Raw genomic sequence first — 16,526 nt, 5'->3', positions numbered from 1 at the left:
GACACTCAATTGGGAAGATGAGGGGAAGGGTGGTACCACAAGCCATACCAGAAAGGCAGTGGGAAATTAGGGAGGTTAATAAGTGGCTCAAGAACTGGTGTAGGAAGAAAGTGTTCGGATTCCTGGAGAACTAGGGCAACTTCTCTGTCGGCTACAGGCTCTATCATGGGAATGGGCTGCACCTCAATGGGGAAGGAGCAGCTGTTTTGGGAGAAACAATGGCTAGAAGGTTGGAGGAGTGTTTAACCTTTTACGGACACAGGGCATAGCTGTACGCCCTAATGTCCTGGTACTTAAGGACACAAGGCGTACAGGTACGCCCTGTGTAGTTCCGATCACCGCCGTGCGGCGGGCGGTGATCGGAACAAGGTGCCTGCTCAAATCATTGAGCAGGCACCTTGGTACAATGCCCGTGTCAGCGATTGCAGCAAACCGCAGGTCAATTCAGACCTGCGGTTTGCTGCGTTTCCAGGTTATTCGGGTCTCTGGTGACCCAATAACCCAGAATAGGACGGTGAGCGGTGGTGTGATAATACAACACCAATCACCGTCCTGCGACCCTGAGAGGTCACGCCACCTCTCAGGATCGCTTCTGATTGGCTGGCTGGGTAGGTGGGCGGGCGGAGCGCCAAATATGAATTGCCGGAGCTCCTCTCCCCGCTTATACATGTCCGTGCAGCGGGGAGAGAGAGGAGCTCCGGCTGCAGTGTAGGTTTTTTGTGCCATCAGGCACAAATCTGCATATTTGAGAGAGGTATTCAGAGGTAGATTAGGCAGGGATAGTGAGGTAGAGTTAGGGTCAGCTGTGTGACCCTAGACCCCCCAGGGGTACTCCCACACACACATTTTTTGGGGCGCAAGTTTTTTAGTTTTTTTTTGCATGCGCTGACTGTGGCCGGCACTCTTAACGTCCGGCCACTGATAGCGCATCACCCACCCCACCGCTGATCAGCTACGTACCGATGATCAGCACGTTTGAATCTTTTTATTTATTTTTTAACTTTTTGGGAATTTCAAATTTTTTTTTTTTCTGTTAGGTGTAAGGCAAAGTACGCGAACACCCGTTCCCCACACACACGCACACTGATGGCCCGCCGGACGCTCTCGGCCGAGGAGGCATACGCCCTGCTTGCCTCTGAATCCGAGAGCCCGAGTGAGGACGAGGTTGACCCCAATTTCCTCTTGTCACCCGCATCCTCCTCATCATCTAGCGATGATAATGAGCCCCCAAGCCGGCGGAGACGCTGCCAGGTGGAGCAAGGGGACCGCCATGCCAGGGACCCTGTGGCCCACACTAGTACGAGCTCTGGGGCTCGTACTAGTTTTCCGGCCCACCAGATAAGTCCACCTGAGCCCCCTACCGGTGAACTTGTATGGTGTACCCCAGAGGATTTTGATCCTGTGATTCCTGATTTTGTTGGCAAAGCAGGAATCTAGATTCCCACAGTGGGTTTCACTGAATATGACTATTTTAGTCTTTTTTTTCAGTGACCACTTTGTGAATCTGATGGTGGAGCAAACGAACTTGTACGCCCAACAGTTCACTGCTCAACACCCGGGCTCCTTTTTGGCTAGGTCTGGTGGCTGGAGGGCAGCCGAGATGAGGACGTTTTGGGTTCTCGTGCTGCACATGGGCCTAGTAAAAAAAAAAAACTGTGTCAGGCATTACTGGAGTGGGGACGTCCTCTACCAGACCCCACTTTACAGTACGGCCATGACACGTACCCGGTTTGAGGCCATTTGGAAATGCCTGCATTATGCAGATAATGCAGCATGTCCCCCCCTCAAGGTGATCCTGCCTAAGACCGCCTGTACAAAATCAGGCCGGTCATCGATCACTTCGAGGCCAAATTTTTGGAGGCCTATGTACATGGAAGGGAGGTCGCCGTTGATGAGTCTCTCATTGCTTTCAAGATAACTGTGGAGCCCCAGTGATGGGTCTTCAACACAGAGAAAGCCAGATATCCTTCAAAGGAAGGAAAACCAAGCAAAGGGGAGTCCCCATTACAGAGATCACCAGATCCACCATATTAAGTGGCCCCTATGTCAAGATCCCACTCTTTTACAAGCTTTAAGGATGTGACGGGGAAGAACTAAGCCGGTTATCCATCCACAGACAGCTGTTTCGGGGTGTTGCCCCTCATCAGTGTGGAGTAGGATTCTGGCTAACCAGGAGCAATGCCTTGGAGACTACTCAAACAAAACAATAGCTGATTTTAAAGAGACCAGCTAAAGAAAATACCGTGGAGCCTCATTTAAGTCTCAACACAGCAATCCAAAGTGCAAAGTTCCCTGGGAAATAGTAATATGCAAAATAACTGTGAAGCCCCAGTTATGGGTCTTCAACACACTGAAAGCCAGATATCCTTCAAAGGAAGGAAAACCAAGCAAAGGGGTGTCTCGATTACAGAGATCACCAGATCCACCATATTAAGTGGCCCCTATGTCAAGATCTCACTCTTTTGCAAGCTTTAAGGATGTGACGGGGAAGACCTAAGCCAGTTATCCTTCCACAGGCATCTGTTTCTAAGCGGGCGAGGTATGGCGTGAAGCTGTACAAACTTTGTGAGAGTACCTCAGGGTACTCTTACAAGTTTTGTGTGTACGAGGGGCGAGATTCCCGTATTGAACCCCCAGAATGTCCCCCCACTGTGGGTGTTAGCAGGAAACTTGTGTGGGACCTTATGCAATAGATGAGGGTTAACATCTGTACGTGGATAACTTTTATACTAGTATCCCCTTGTTCCAGTCCCTCGCCGCCAGATCCATGTTCGCTTGTGGGACCGTGCGGAAAAATCAACGCGGCCTCTCTACCCACCCCCTCCAGGTACCTATCCCCAGGGGTGAGACCCGAGCCCTCACCAGTTGAAACCTGTTGCTGGTGAGATATAAGGACAAGAGGGATATTCTTGTACTGTCCACAATTCACGGTAACGGCATCACCCCTGTCCCTGTGCAAGGTACCGCGGCAAAGGTCCTGAAGCCCGATTGTATCGTCGACTAAAATCGGTATATGGGAGGAGTTGATCTCTCTGATCAAGTCATCAAGCCATATAACGCCATACCCGGGCATGGTACAAAAAAGTTGCAGTCTACTTGGAACAGGTTGCCTTGTAAAACTCTTTTGTGCTGTCTCGGAGGGATGGCAACACAGGGAAATTCCTCCAGTTCTATGAGGTAGTCCTCAAGGCCCTGATCTTTTCTGACCGGGAAAGAGCAGGCTGGAGTACCTCAGGAACTGGAGGCACCAACACTCTCCAGGTGTGGTTCCCCCATACTGGAAAGAAGGGACGATCCCCAAAAAAGTGTAGAGTGTGTCACAGGAGGAGGATACGGAAGGACACCACCACTCTGTGTGACACGTGCACCGATCATCCGGGCCTCTGCATTGACGATTGCTTAAGGGAGTACCACACTTCCATGGAGTACTAAATTTATAATCCCATTCCCCAATTTTAATTCCATTTAGCCACTTACAATCGAAAAAAAACTATGGTTCTCAGACTCGAGACACTAAAACCCAAATTTTTTTTTTTTTTTAATTTATTTTGTAAAACAAATAAATAATGTAAAATAAATAAAAAAAGTAGACATATTAGGTATTGCCGCATCCGTAAGAATCTGCTCTATAAAAATACCCCATGACCTAACCCCTCAGATGAACACAGTCAAAAAATAAAAATAAAAAAACAGTGCAAAAAAAAGGTATTTTTTTGTCACCTTACATCACAAAAAGTGTAATAGCAAGCGATCAGAAATTCATATGCCCCCCAAAATAGTGCCACTAAAACTATCCTCTCATCCCACAAAAAATGAGCACCTACCTAAGATAATTGGCTAAAAAAAAAAAAAAAAACTGACTCTTAGACTATGGAGACACTAAAATGTTTTTTATTTGTTTGTTTAAAAAAGGATAATATAGTGTAAAACCTAAATAAATTTTGAAAAAGTAGACATATTAGGTATCTCCACGTCCGTAAGAATCTGCTCTATAAAAATACCCCATGACCTAACCCTTGAGATGAACACAGTCCAAAAAATTTAAGAAAAACGGTGCTAAAACAGCTATATTTTTGGCAAATTTTCAATTTTAATCCGTTTTTTCAAGTAACAAAGCAAGGGTTAACAGTCAAACAAAACCTAATATTTATTACCATGATTCTGCAGTTTACAGAAGCACCCCATATGTGGTCGTAAACTGCTGTAAGACCAAACGGCAGGGCGCAGAAGGAAAGGAACGCCATATGGTTTCTGGAAGGCAGATTTTGATGGCCTTTTTTTGGGGTACCATGTCCCATTTGAAAAACCTCAGATGCACCCCTAGAGTAGAAACTTCCATAAAAGTGACCCCATCTAAGAAACTGCACCCCTCAAGATATTAAAAACTGATTTTACAAACTTTATTAACCCTTTAGGTGTTCCTCAACAGTTTATGGCAAACGGAGATGAAATTTCAGAATTTCTATTTTTGGTAACCTTGCCTCACAAAAATGTAATATAGAGCAACCAAAAATCATATGTACCCTAAAAATAGTCCGAACAAAACTGCCACCTTATCCCGTAGTTTCCAAAATGTGGTAACTTTAATGGAGTTTCTACTCTAGGGGTGCATCAGGGGGGCTCCAAATGGGACATGGTGTAAATAAACCAGTCCAGCAAAATCTGCCTTCCAAAAACCACACTGCGCTCCTTTCCCTCCACGCCCTACCGTGTGCCCGTACAGTAGTTTACAACTACATATGGGGTGTTTCTGCAAACTACAGAATCAGGGCAATAAATATTGAGTTTTGTTTGGCTGTTAACCCTTGCTTTGTTACTGGAAAAAATGGATTAAAATAGGAAATTTGCCAAAAAAAAAATAGAAATTCTGAAATGTTATCTCCATTTGCCATTAACTTTTGTGGAACACCTAAAGGGTTAACAACGTTTGTAAAAAAATCAGTTTTGAATACCTTGAGGGGTTTAGTTTCTAGAATGGGGTCATTTTTGGGTGGTTTCTATTATGTAAGCCTCACAAAGTGACTTCAGACCTGAACTGGTTCTTAAAAAGTGTTTTTTTTGAAAATTTCTGAAAAATTTGCTTCTAAACTTCTAAGCCTTGTAACGTCCCCAAAAAATAAAATGGCATTCCCAAAATGAACCAAACATGAAGTAGATATATGGGGAAAGTAAAGTAATAACTATTTTTGGAGGTATTACTATGTATTATAGAAGTAGAGAAATTAAACTTGGAAATTTGCTAATTTAAAAAAAAAAATTGTAAATTTGGTATTTTTTTTTATAAATAAAAATTATTTTTTTTACTCCATTTTACCAGTGTCATGAAGTACAATATGTGATGAAAAAACAATCTCAGAATGGCCTGGATAAGTAAAAGTGTTTTAAAGTTATTCACACATAAAGTGACACTGGTCAGATTTGCATAAAATGGCCTGGTCCTTAAGGTGAAAAACATTATAGGAGAGAAGATAGCGACCTGGGGCGAGGTAGAGAACTTGGGGTCGCATGGAGGGAGGGACCAGAAAAATTCATATGGAAAGACGTAGTGTAAAAAAATATACAAAAACCTCTTAATTGTATGTATACTAATGCCAGAAGCCTGACTAATAACATTGGTGAACTGGAATTAGTGATGTGTGAGAAGGACTAAGACATAGTGGGAATAACTGAGATATGGCTGGATGTTAGCTATGACTGGGCGGGTAATGTACAGTCTGTTTACAAAGGATTGTGAAAACCGGAGAGGGGGAGGGGTTTACCTTTATGCAAAGTCCTGTCTAAAACTCACACTCTGGGATGATAAAAGTGAGGTAAATGAAAATGTGGAGTCACTGTGGGTAGAAATAAATGTAGGGAAAATCAATAATAAAATACTGATAGGAGTTTGTTATAAGCCACCTAATATAACAGAGTCCACCAAATATCTACTACATAGGTTAGGATGACACATGGTGATCCCAGACCAAACACGGAATCAGACAAGGTGATCATGACATACAAACAAATGTCTGGACCACATGCAGGATGACACATGGCGGTCACAGACCAAACATGGAACCAGACAAGGTGACCATGTTGACTTAGTAGGTGGCCACACAGACAAAGCAGATCGAATAACCCAGGTCAGGTGCATAGACTAACACCAGGCCCATAGCAAACAGATTGAAATAGCTGCATAACAAGGGCACCTGATATTCCACACCCAGGCCCAGATCAGGGAATGTTAACCCCACAAGAACCAGGAGTAACCAGAACCATAGAACAAACAATACAAGTGTTGGTTCGCGCCAGTCACAGCAAACAAACAGCATGCACAGGATAAACTGTAGAAATTAAATATCATAATGAGGGGCACTCTACAACTAGAAATGCATGGATCTATGCAGTCATTGACAATATAAAACCCCTTATTAATGGGGATTTATACAAATAAAATAGAATATCAATACTAAGGAAGGGGCATGTTTTAGCCCCGAAACACGTCTGGTACAGAACAGTGAGAGGATTATATTGGCAAGAATCTTGCGGACAATAGGAATTTAGCATCTTGGCCAGGAATAACATACCGAGCTGCCGTATCCCCGGCCCGGACACTTAGACCCGGGACAACTCTACCAACTCGGTCACGTGGGACGCCACGTGGAGGCCTTGCGGACCACGTGGGATGCCGCATATGTCCTGGCAGCATAAAGCAACAACACACAGCACGGACGGCTGCAGTATTGTGGAGCAGTAAAATACCGAATTTGCAGCTTGTGTTTATTTACAGTATATTTAATTTGATGCACAAGTGCCCTGATTATAACTTTTCTAAATCACAAAGAGTCTGACCAGTTTTCAAATAAATAAAGGTCCAAAGATGATGGACTTATATATACAGTAGAAGGGCTCGTGTGATATATCGCAATTGGATAACCCTATTGGAGAAACTATATCCTACGAACCACAAGGGTATTGTTAGTACCGGGATTACAAGTTTCAGGTAAAGACTGCATGGGACGATACCCTTGAAATTTGCAGTAATCAAGGCCGGATTACTCCACCAGTTGTATTGAGCAGGGGTCCAGTTATATTGAGCAGGACTAGACCATCTATAAAGTAGGGATACATAGGTTTGCTAATATATAGTCCACGGATTAATGGTTTTTATTGCTGGATGTGGCACAATGTTTTGATATTGATATTCTATTTTATTTGTATATATCCCCATTAATAAAGGGTTTCATAGTGTCAATGACTGCATAGATCCATGCATTTCCAGTTGTAGAGTGCCCCTCATTGTGATATTTAATTTCTTGTGTTTTGTATGGTAGTGGGGGTACCGTGAGGTGTGCACCAGTCCATTTTCAGTTTTTTTAGGGTGAACGGTCATTTTCTAATATTTTATTTTGTATAGGATAAACTGTAGCCAGTACGAAGTACAGGCAGCCAGCCTACACAACAAGGAGTGACAGAACCATACTCATACAAGAAACTAGTAGCATCCATACTCAGACCATGTTCACACACAAGGCAGCAGCCAGCACGCATGAGAACGCCCACGGCCAGTAAACAAAGTGCATGCAGCCAGCCTGTATGACAACGGTGACAGGAACTACAGAGATATGGATGTGGGGAAACACAAACACAGGCAACAGTTCACACACAAGTCACAGATACCGCAACCAGCAACAAAGCCCCAAGCAACCAGCATACACAGGAGGGAGCCTGCGGCCAGCCTGCAGGGCAACTCATGACACAGTGAGCCACACTGTGACACCCTTATTTCTGATATTTAACCACTTCCACACCGGGCCATTTACCCCCTTCCTGACCAGGCCTAATTTTGCAAATCATTCATGTGTCACTTTATGTGGTAATAACTTTGGAACGCTTTTACTTATCCAAGCCATTCAGAGATTGTTTTCTCGTGACACATTGTACTTCATGTTAATAGTAAATTTGAGTCAATATGTTTTACCTTTATTTATAAAAAAAAAATCAAAAATTTAACGAAAATTTGAAAAAATTCACTGTTTTCTAAATTTGAATCTCTCTGCTTTTAAGACAGATAGTGATGCCTCAAAAAACATTCATTAATTAACATTCCCTATATATCTACTTTATGTGGGCATCATTTTGGTAATGTAATTTATTTATTTTTAGAAGGTTTAGAATTTTTGAAGCAATTTTTTCAATGTTTTATAAAATTTCCAAAGTTAACTTTTTTAAGGACCAGTTCAGGTCTGAAGTCACTTTGTGGGGCTTACATAGTGGAAACCCACCATAAACAACCCCATTGTAGAAACTACACCCCTCAAGTTACTCAAAACTGATTCTACAAACTTTGTTAACCCTTTAGGTGTTCCACAAGAATTAAAGGAAAATGGAGATGAAATTTCTAAATTTCACTTTTTTGGCAGATTTTCCATTTTAATCCATTTTTTTCTTTAACAACATTGAGGGTTAACAGCCAAACAAAAATTAATATTGATTACCCTGATTCTGCGGTTTACATAAACACCTCACATGTGGTTGTAAACTGATGTAAGGGCACACAGCAGGGCGCAGAAGAAAAGGATCGCCATATGGTTTCTGGAAGGCAGATTTTGCTGAACTGGTTTTTAAATGCCATGTCCCATTTGAAGCCCCCCTGATGCACCTTTACAGTAGAAATTCCAAAAAAAGTAACCTCATTTTGGAAACTAGTAGATAAGGTGACATTTTTTTATTTGTACTATTTTGGGGTACATATGATTTTTAATTGCTCTAGATTACATTTTTTGTGAGGAAAGGTAATCCAAAAATTGCTGTTTTGGCACTCTTTTAATTTTTTGTTATTTACAACATTCATCTGACAGGTTTTTATAGAGCAGGTTGTTGCGGACACAATTATATAAAATATGTCTACTTTTTTGTTTGTTTCAGTTTTACATAATAAAGCATTTTTGAAAATTATGTTTTTGTGTCTCCATTTTCTGATTGCCATATTTTTTATTTTTTTGCCAATCGTCTTGTGCAAAGGATCATTTTTTGCAGGAAGAGCTGACGTTTTTATTGGTACCATATTTGGGTACATATGATGTTTTGATCGTTCATTATTACACTTTATGGGCAAGGTGACCAAAAAATGTGTTGTTTTAGCAGTTTTTATTTATTTATTTTTACAGCATTCACCTGAGGGGTTAGGTCATGTGACATTTTTACAGAGCAGATCGTTACGGACGTGGCAATACATAATATGTATACTTTTTATTATTATTTAAGTTTTACACAATAATAGCAATTTTGAAGCAAAAATATCATATTTAGAGAGTCATATATATATTTTTTTTAACCGATTGTCTTAGAATCTCATTTTTTGCGGGATGAGGTAACGGTTTGATTGGTACTATTTTTGGGAACATATGCCTTTTTGATTGCTTGGTGTTTAAATTTTTGTGATGTAAGGTGATAAAAAATTACTTTTGCCACTGTTTTTATTTTTTTTATTTTTTACAGTGTTCACCTGAGGAGTTAGATCATGTGATATTTTTACAGAGCTGGTTGTTACGGACGTGGAGATACCTAATATGTTTTAATGTCTCCATGTTCTGAGAGCAATATTTTATTTTTTTTAGAGCGATTTTCTTATGTAGAGGCTAATTTTTTGTGGGATGAGGTTTTATTGATACCATTTTGTGGGACATACGCCTTTTTGATCAATTGGTGTTGCACTTTTTTTGACAGTTTTTATTTTTATTTTTTTATGATGTTTATCGGACGGGGTTGATCATGTGATATATTTATAGAGCCGGCCATCACATTTATAGAGCCAGCAATACCAAATATGTCTATATTTTTCTTTATAAAAACACTTTATTTTTTTATATTACACTTTGCATCCCCTATAACAGTGATGGTGAACCTCTTAGAGACAGAGTGCCCAAACTGCAACCCAAAACCCACTTATTTATCGCAAAGTGCCAACACGGCAATTTAAACTGAACACCAATATCATATATCTTCCATGTACTTTATCATTTAGCTATAATAACCTGCCTACATTCAATGTGCTGCCTGTGCTGTTCATAGCATGTCCTGCACTATTGAATGGCAGGCAAATTCTAAGGCATATTGGTACACCATAGACTTTCTCCAGGGTGCGGGTGCCCACAGAGAGGGCTGTGAGTGCCGCCTCTGGCACCCGTGCCATAGGTTCGCCATCACTGCCCTCTAAGGTCATACAAGACCTCTGGGGGACATTTAACTTCCCTTTATTTTCCACCATTGATTTCTCCTGTAACTGCAGCTGACATAGTAGCCCAGTTGCAGAGGAAATACACCCCCCAGAGAGGCTGCACAGCAGTATACTGCACTGTACAGCCTCAGTGCAGGGCTGATCAAGGTCTATGGAAGACCCGACAGCTCCTGCATTTTCCCGATTAGCGTGCAGCTGCCATCTTTGAATGGACGTTCCAGAACGTCCATTCAGAAAAAAACGACCGCCCATAGGACGTTTATAGTCAATGTGCAGTCGTGAAGTGGTTAAGGACTCTATAATGACAGGGAGTGTTCCACAGGATTGGCGCTTAGCAAATGTGGTGCCAATATTCAAAAAGCGGTCAAAGTCTGAGCCTCGAAACTATAGGCTGGTAAGTCTAACATCTGTTGTGGGTAAACTGTTTAAAGGTTTATTAAGAGATGTTATCTTGGAGTATCTCAAAGAAAAAGGCCAATAACACCATATCAACAGTGGCACATAAAATATTAGTACATAAATCAGAATGCTTGGACTGACATGGAAAAGGGCTTAGAACGTTTAGTGGACAGGAAACTTAACTGTAGAAACTAGTGTCAGGCAGCAGCTGCTGCCAAGGTCAATAAGATTATGGGGCGCATCAAAAGGGGTCCTGCCACTTTACAAATCCCTAGCCAGACCACACATGGAGTACTGTGTACAGTTCTGGTCTCCTATGAACAAGACAGACATAACAGATCTGGAGAGGGTTCAGAGGAGGGCAACTAAAGTAATAACTATTTAGTTTAGAAAAAAGACGACTGAGGAGAGATCTAATAACCATGTATAAATATATGAGGTGGACGTAATAGGGTAGAACTATCTCTCAGCATTTATAGGATGTTTTGGGTTATCCCAGGACACCACTTACCTCTACTCCATGCACAGCACAAGAACTCCACCCCTAATTTCAACATGCAACAGATCTTTCGCCATTTCTCTGCACTGGTGACATAATGATGTCATCACAGGTCCTTCAGATTTCTCTACATTGCTATACTCTGGCTTCCTGCACTGGTCACATGGTGATGACATAATAAAAGATCCTTCTCCATATCTTATCTTTTTCCCTGCACTGTTAGATATAGAAGTGTAAAATTGGGGGGCAGGCTTTTCATCCACTTCCTGGCCCCCTTCCCGACAGGCTCCATAGCAGCTGAGTGGTTTGCCTGTATTGGTGGTACTCCACTGCCCAAAGCAATACATAGAAAATAACAATTCCACTCAATACATACATACTATATAGTCCAAAATTATAGACATGTAGCCAATCTATAAAATAGGAAGCAAGATGCAAAATGTCCGTAAGTAGTCTACAAACAATTCAGACACTACAATCCTAAATCGGTTTAGGGGCAATTGCTGCTGGTCATAAGTCCATGAACCCCCCGCATTCCAGAGATCAGCTTCTAGAGACCAAATAAATCTATGTATATGTAATAAACTTCTGCTTTCCAGAGACAAACTCCTTGAAATTGAATAAGTATAAGTTACGGAATCTGGAAGAGGACTCTATCTGCAGGTTTGATGGTCACAATTTAACTCCACTGGATTATATCATTATAGATCATTGGTTGGCATAAAGATGCCTTTATCCTTGCTTGGCAACATCATCACAAATGATTTGTCATCTTCTCTTATCGACACAGAAATGATCACGTCACAGGTCACCTTGACAATCATGCCATATTAATATCCACAGGGTGACATTTCATCATGTCTCCTCAAGGTATTTGAAAAACACATCAGTGGTTGTACGGTAATTGGAACAGAAATGAGGACCAACTTAAAGGGCTTCTGTCACCCCACTAAACAATTTATTTTTTTTGTGTACTTATAATCCCTATCCTGCGATATATATTTATACATTATGTTATTAATCATTTTCGTTCAGTAGATATGTCAAAAAACGTACTTTTATAATATGCTAATTACCTGTCTACCAGCAAGTAGGGCGTCTACTTGCTGGTAGCAGCCGCAAAAAAACGCCCCCTCTTCCTGTTGATTGACAGGGCCAGCCGCGATCTCCTCCTCCGACTGGCCCTGTCAGCATTTCAAAAATTTTGCTCCTGTGTTGATTTGGCGCAGGCGCTCTGAGAGAAGGAGGCTCGCCTCCTCAGCACTCCCTCAGTGCGCCTGCACCGATGACGTCTTCTCTTTCAGTGACGTCATCGGCGCAGGCGCACTGAGGGAGTGCTGAGGAGGCGAGCCTCCTTATCTCAGAGCGCCTGCGCCAAATCAACACAGCGGCTGGCCCTGTCAATCAACAGGAGGAGGGGGCGGTTTTTTGCGTCTGCTACCAGCAAGTAGTCGCCCTACTTGCTGGTAGACAGGTAATTAGCATATTATAAAAGTAAGTTTTTTTACATATCTACTGAACGAAAATGATTAATAACAATGTATAGATATATCGCAGGATATGGATTATAAGTACACAAAAAAAATGTGTTTAGTGGGGTGACAGAAGCCCTTTAAAACACCTTAAAAAAAAAACAACCATAAATTATGAGAAGCTACCACTGGAGGAGGGGAGGATGATGATGATGATAATATTGACTAATCATTGCATGGATTCCACAGTTTCTACAGATACTACCGTGTTAAGGCATAATTTTTTAACGCTTGTTCAGAACAAGTCACTGCTTCTTCGGAACCTACTGTGTATGTGTATAAACACGGGCAAGGATCTGACCTCAAATAGTTTTTAATTTTTAAAAAAATATAACAAATCCAATGGCACAGTGTGTTTTTAAATAGGCTGTTTGGTTACACTGTCAACTATACATTTACTCATAGTTATATATGTCAGTGTCACTCTTTTAGTGTTCACTATTACAATCTTTGCGTTAAGCTACTTTAACACTGGCGTTTCGGTTTCCGTTTGTGAGATCCGTTCAGGGCTCTCACAAGCGGTCCAAAGCGGATCAGTTTTGCCCTTATTGCATTCTGAATGGATAAGGATCCGCTCAGAATGCATCAGTTTGGCTCCGTTCCGCCTCCATTCCGCTTTGCAGCGTTTTGGTGTCCGTCTGACGAAACTGAGCCAAACGGATCCGTCCTGACACACAATGTAAGAAAAAACATCACTGCATTTTATGCGGCATATACTAATGAGTGCTCCCATTATGGAATCGCTCATTAGTACCGGAGGACTGGGAAGCGGTGAAGGCTCTGTACTCACCTCTTCCTGGTCCTCTGCTTTCGGTTGTGGCTGTGTATAGTGTGAAGGCACTCTGTGACCTCACACTGTACGCATCGTGTCACAGCACAGCTAGTTTCTAGTAAAAGCAGGGCGGCACTACCTTCTTGAATTCGCGGTGCACGTGTCCGTGGAATGGCGTCCAGACAAACGTTTCAAAGAAGAGGACCGGCACTTCGCAGATGTAGATCACAATGTAGATTTATTCAGTCACATATTCAAGTGGCATAGTGACGCGTTTCAGCACAAGTGTGCTTTCATCAGACTGCGCAGTCTGATGAAAGCACACTTGTGCTGAAACGCGTCACTATGCCACTTGAATATGTGACTGAATAAATCTACATTGTGATCTACATCTGCGAAGTGCCGGTCCTCTTCTTTGAAACAGCACAGCTAGTGGCAGGAATAAAGAGTGCTGGAGGTTAGAAGTGTCGGTGTCCGGAGCAGGAAAGGTAAGTGGATTTTATATTTTGTGATTTGAGGCTGGTGGTGATGAAATATGGCTGAAGGCTGACCAAATATGGCTGTGGGTGATGAAATATGACTTAGGGCTGATCAAATATGGCTAGGGTGATGAAATATGGCTGGGGGCTGATATCAGGCATGGCGGGCTGATATGAGGTATGGGGGTCTCATCTGAGGTCTGAATGTGGGGTCTTCTTTATATTTGGCTCTGATCTGAGGTCTGGTTGGGGGGTCATACACATTGGGGTCTGAGCTGGGGTCTTATTACCATTGGGGTCTGATCTGAGGTTTGATTGAAGGTCTAACATTGGCGGTCTACTTGGGGCTGTTAGCTGAGGTCTGAATAACATTGTGGTTTGATTGCTGGTCTGATCTGAGGTCTAATGAAAAATATTTTTTTCTTGTTGTCTTCCTCTAAAATCTAGGTGGCTTTTATCGGCCGGTGGGTCTTTTAGGGTGAAAAATACAGTGTTTTTGCATATTCACACCCACAAGTATTGTACAAAATGGACAGCTCACTGGTTCATACTTCTTCAGATATAGCCCTAGCACATATTTGCCACAGGATATGCCCTAATCCCTGATTGGTGCAGATTCCTCTATTAGGACTCTCACCTATTGTGAGAATTTGGGAGAATGGTGAGTGTGTCTGCCATTTTGCATACGTTTTTAACAAGAATTAAAAACGTCCATTAGAAATGGATGATTTTCATTAGCTTTTTTTTATTTATTTAAATCCCAACCTTTGAAAAATACATAATGTCCTCCTAGAGAGGCCTGTCCTTCATAGTGGCCACAAGTAATAACAATATCACCCATAGTGGCCCACAGCAGTAATAATATCCTCCATACTGGCACCCAGCAGTAATAATGTGCATCATTTTGTTTATGCCAAAAATCTTAGTTTAACCAAGAGGATGTTGACTCTTCACTGAAGGCAGAAGGACCTGACATTTCCAGTGTGATCAGTGTCATCAGGGCCGTATTTAATATTGATTGGACCCTGGGCAAAAATTTACTTGGGCCCCCTGGATCCCACCTTCCCACACCCTAGCATGCAATCACGCCCTCCACCACAATACACACACAAAAAATCCACACACCTGGTAGAGTACAGTGAATGACTGTAAATACTTCCAGTTCTGAAGACTCCAGCAGGCTCAGGATCAGTGCTATGGGCAGTGATCTCAGGGCTGGAAGTGGGCACCTCTCTGCAGTTCAGGAAGGAGACCGGGGCTCAGCTCAGCCTAGCGTTACAGTGCACCCCAGCACCCCACAGTATGCAGTATTGTATCCTATAGTATACAGCACACCACAGTATGCAGTATAGCACCCTATAGTATACAGCAACCCACAGTATTCAGTATAGCACCCTATAATATACAGCACCCCACAGTATGCAGTATAGCACCCTATAGTATACAGCACCCCACAGTATGCAGTAAAGCACCTTATAGTATACAGCACCCCACAGTATGCAGTAAAGCACCCTATAGTATACAACACCCCACAGTATACAGTAGAGCAAGCAGTATAGCACTACACAATATACAGCACCCCACAGTATACAGTAGAGCAGTATATCACCCCACAATATACAGCCCCCCACAATATACAGTAGAGCAGTATAGCACTCCACAATATATAGCACCCCACAGTATACAGTACCCCACAGTATACAGTAGAGCAGTATAGCACCCCAAAATATAAAGCACCCACAGTATACAGCAGATCAGTATAGCACTCCACAATATACATTACCCCACAGTATATAGTAGAGCAGTATAGCACCCCACAATATACAGCAACCCACAGTATACAGCACCCCACGGTATACAGTAGAGCAGTATAGCACTCCACAATATACAGCACCCAACAGTATACAGCACCCCACAGTATACAGTAGAGCAGTATAGCACCCCACAATATATAGCACTCCACAATCTACAGAACCCCACAGTATACAGTAGAGCAGAATAGCATCCCACAATATATAGCACCGCACAGTATATAGTAGAGCAATATAGCACTCCACAATATATAGCACCCCACAGTATACAGTAGAGCAGTATAGCACTCCACAATATACAGCACCCCACAGTATACAGTAGAGCAGTATAGCACCCCACAATATATAGCACCCCACAGTATACACTGCGTGCAGAATTATTAGGCAAATGAGTATTTTGACCACATCATCCTCTTTATGCATGTTGTCTTACTCCAAGCTGTATAGGCTCGAAAGCCTACTACCAATTAAGAATATTAGGTGATGTGCATCTCTGTAATGAGAAGGGGTGTGGTCTAATGACATCAACACCCTATATTAGGTGTGCATAATTATTAGGCAACTTCCTTTCCTTTGGCAAAATGGGTCAAAAGAAGGACTTGACAGGCTCAGAAAAGTCAAAAATAGTGAGATATCTTGCAGAGGGATGCAGCACTCTTAAAATTGCAAAGCTTCTGAAGCGTGATCATCGAACAATCAAGCGTTTCATTCAAAATAGTCAACAGGGTCGCAAGAAGCGTGTGGAAAAACCAAGGCGCAAAATAACTGCCCATGAACTGAGAAAAGTCAAGCGTGCAGCTGCCAAGATGCCACTT

This window comes from Bufo bufo, chromosome 8 (assembly GCF_905171765.1).
Source record: "Bufo bufo chromosome 8, aBufBuf1.1, whole genome shotgun sequence".
NCBI classification, from domain to species: domain Eukaryota; kingdom Metazoa; phylum Chordata; class Amphibia; order Anura; family Bufonidae; genus Bufo; species Bufo bufo.
Note: the sequence above shows the minus strand (reverse complement) of the source record.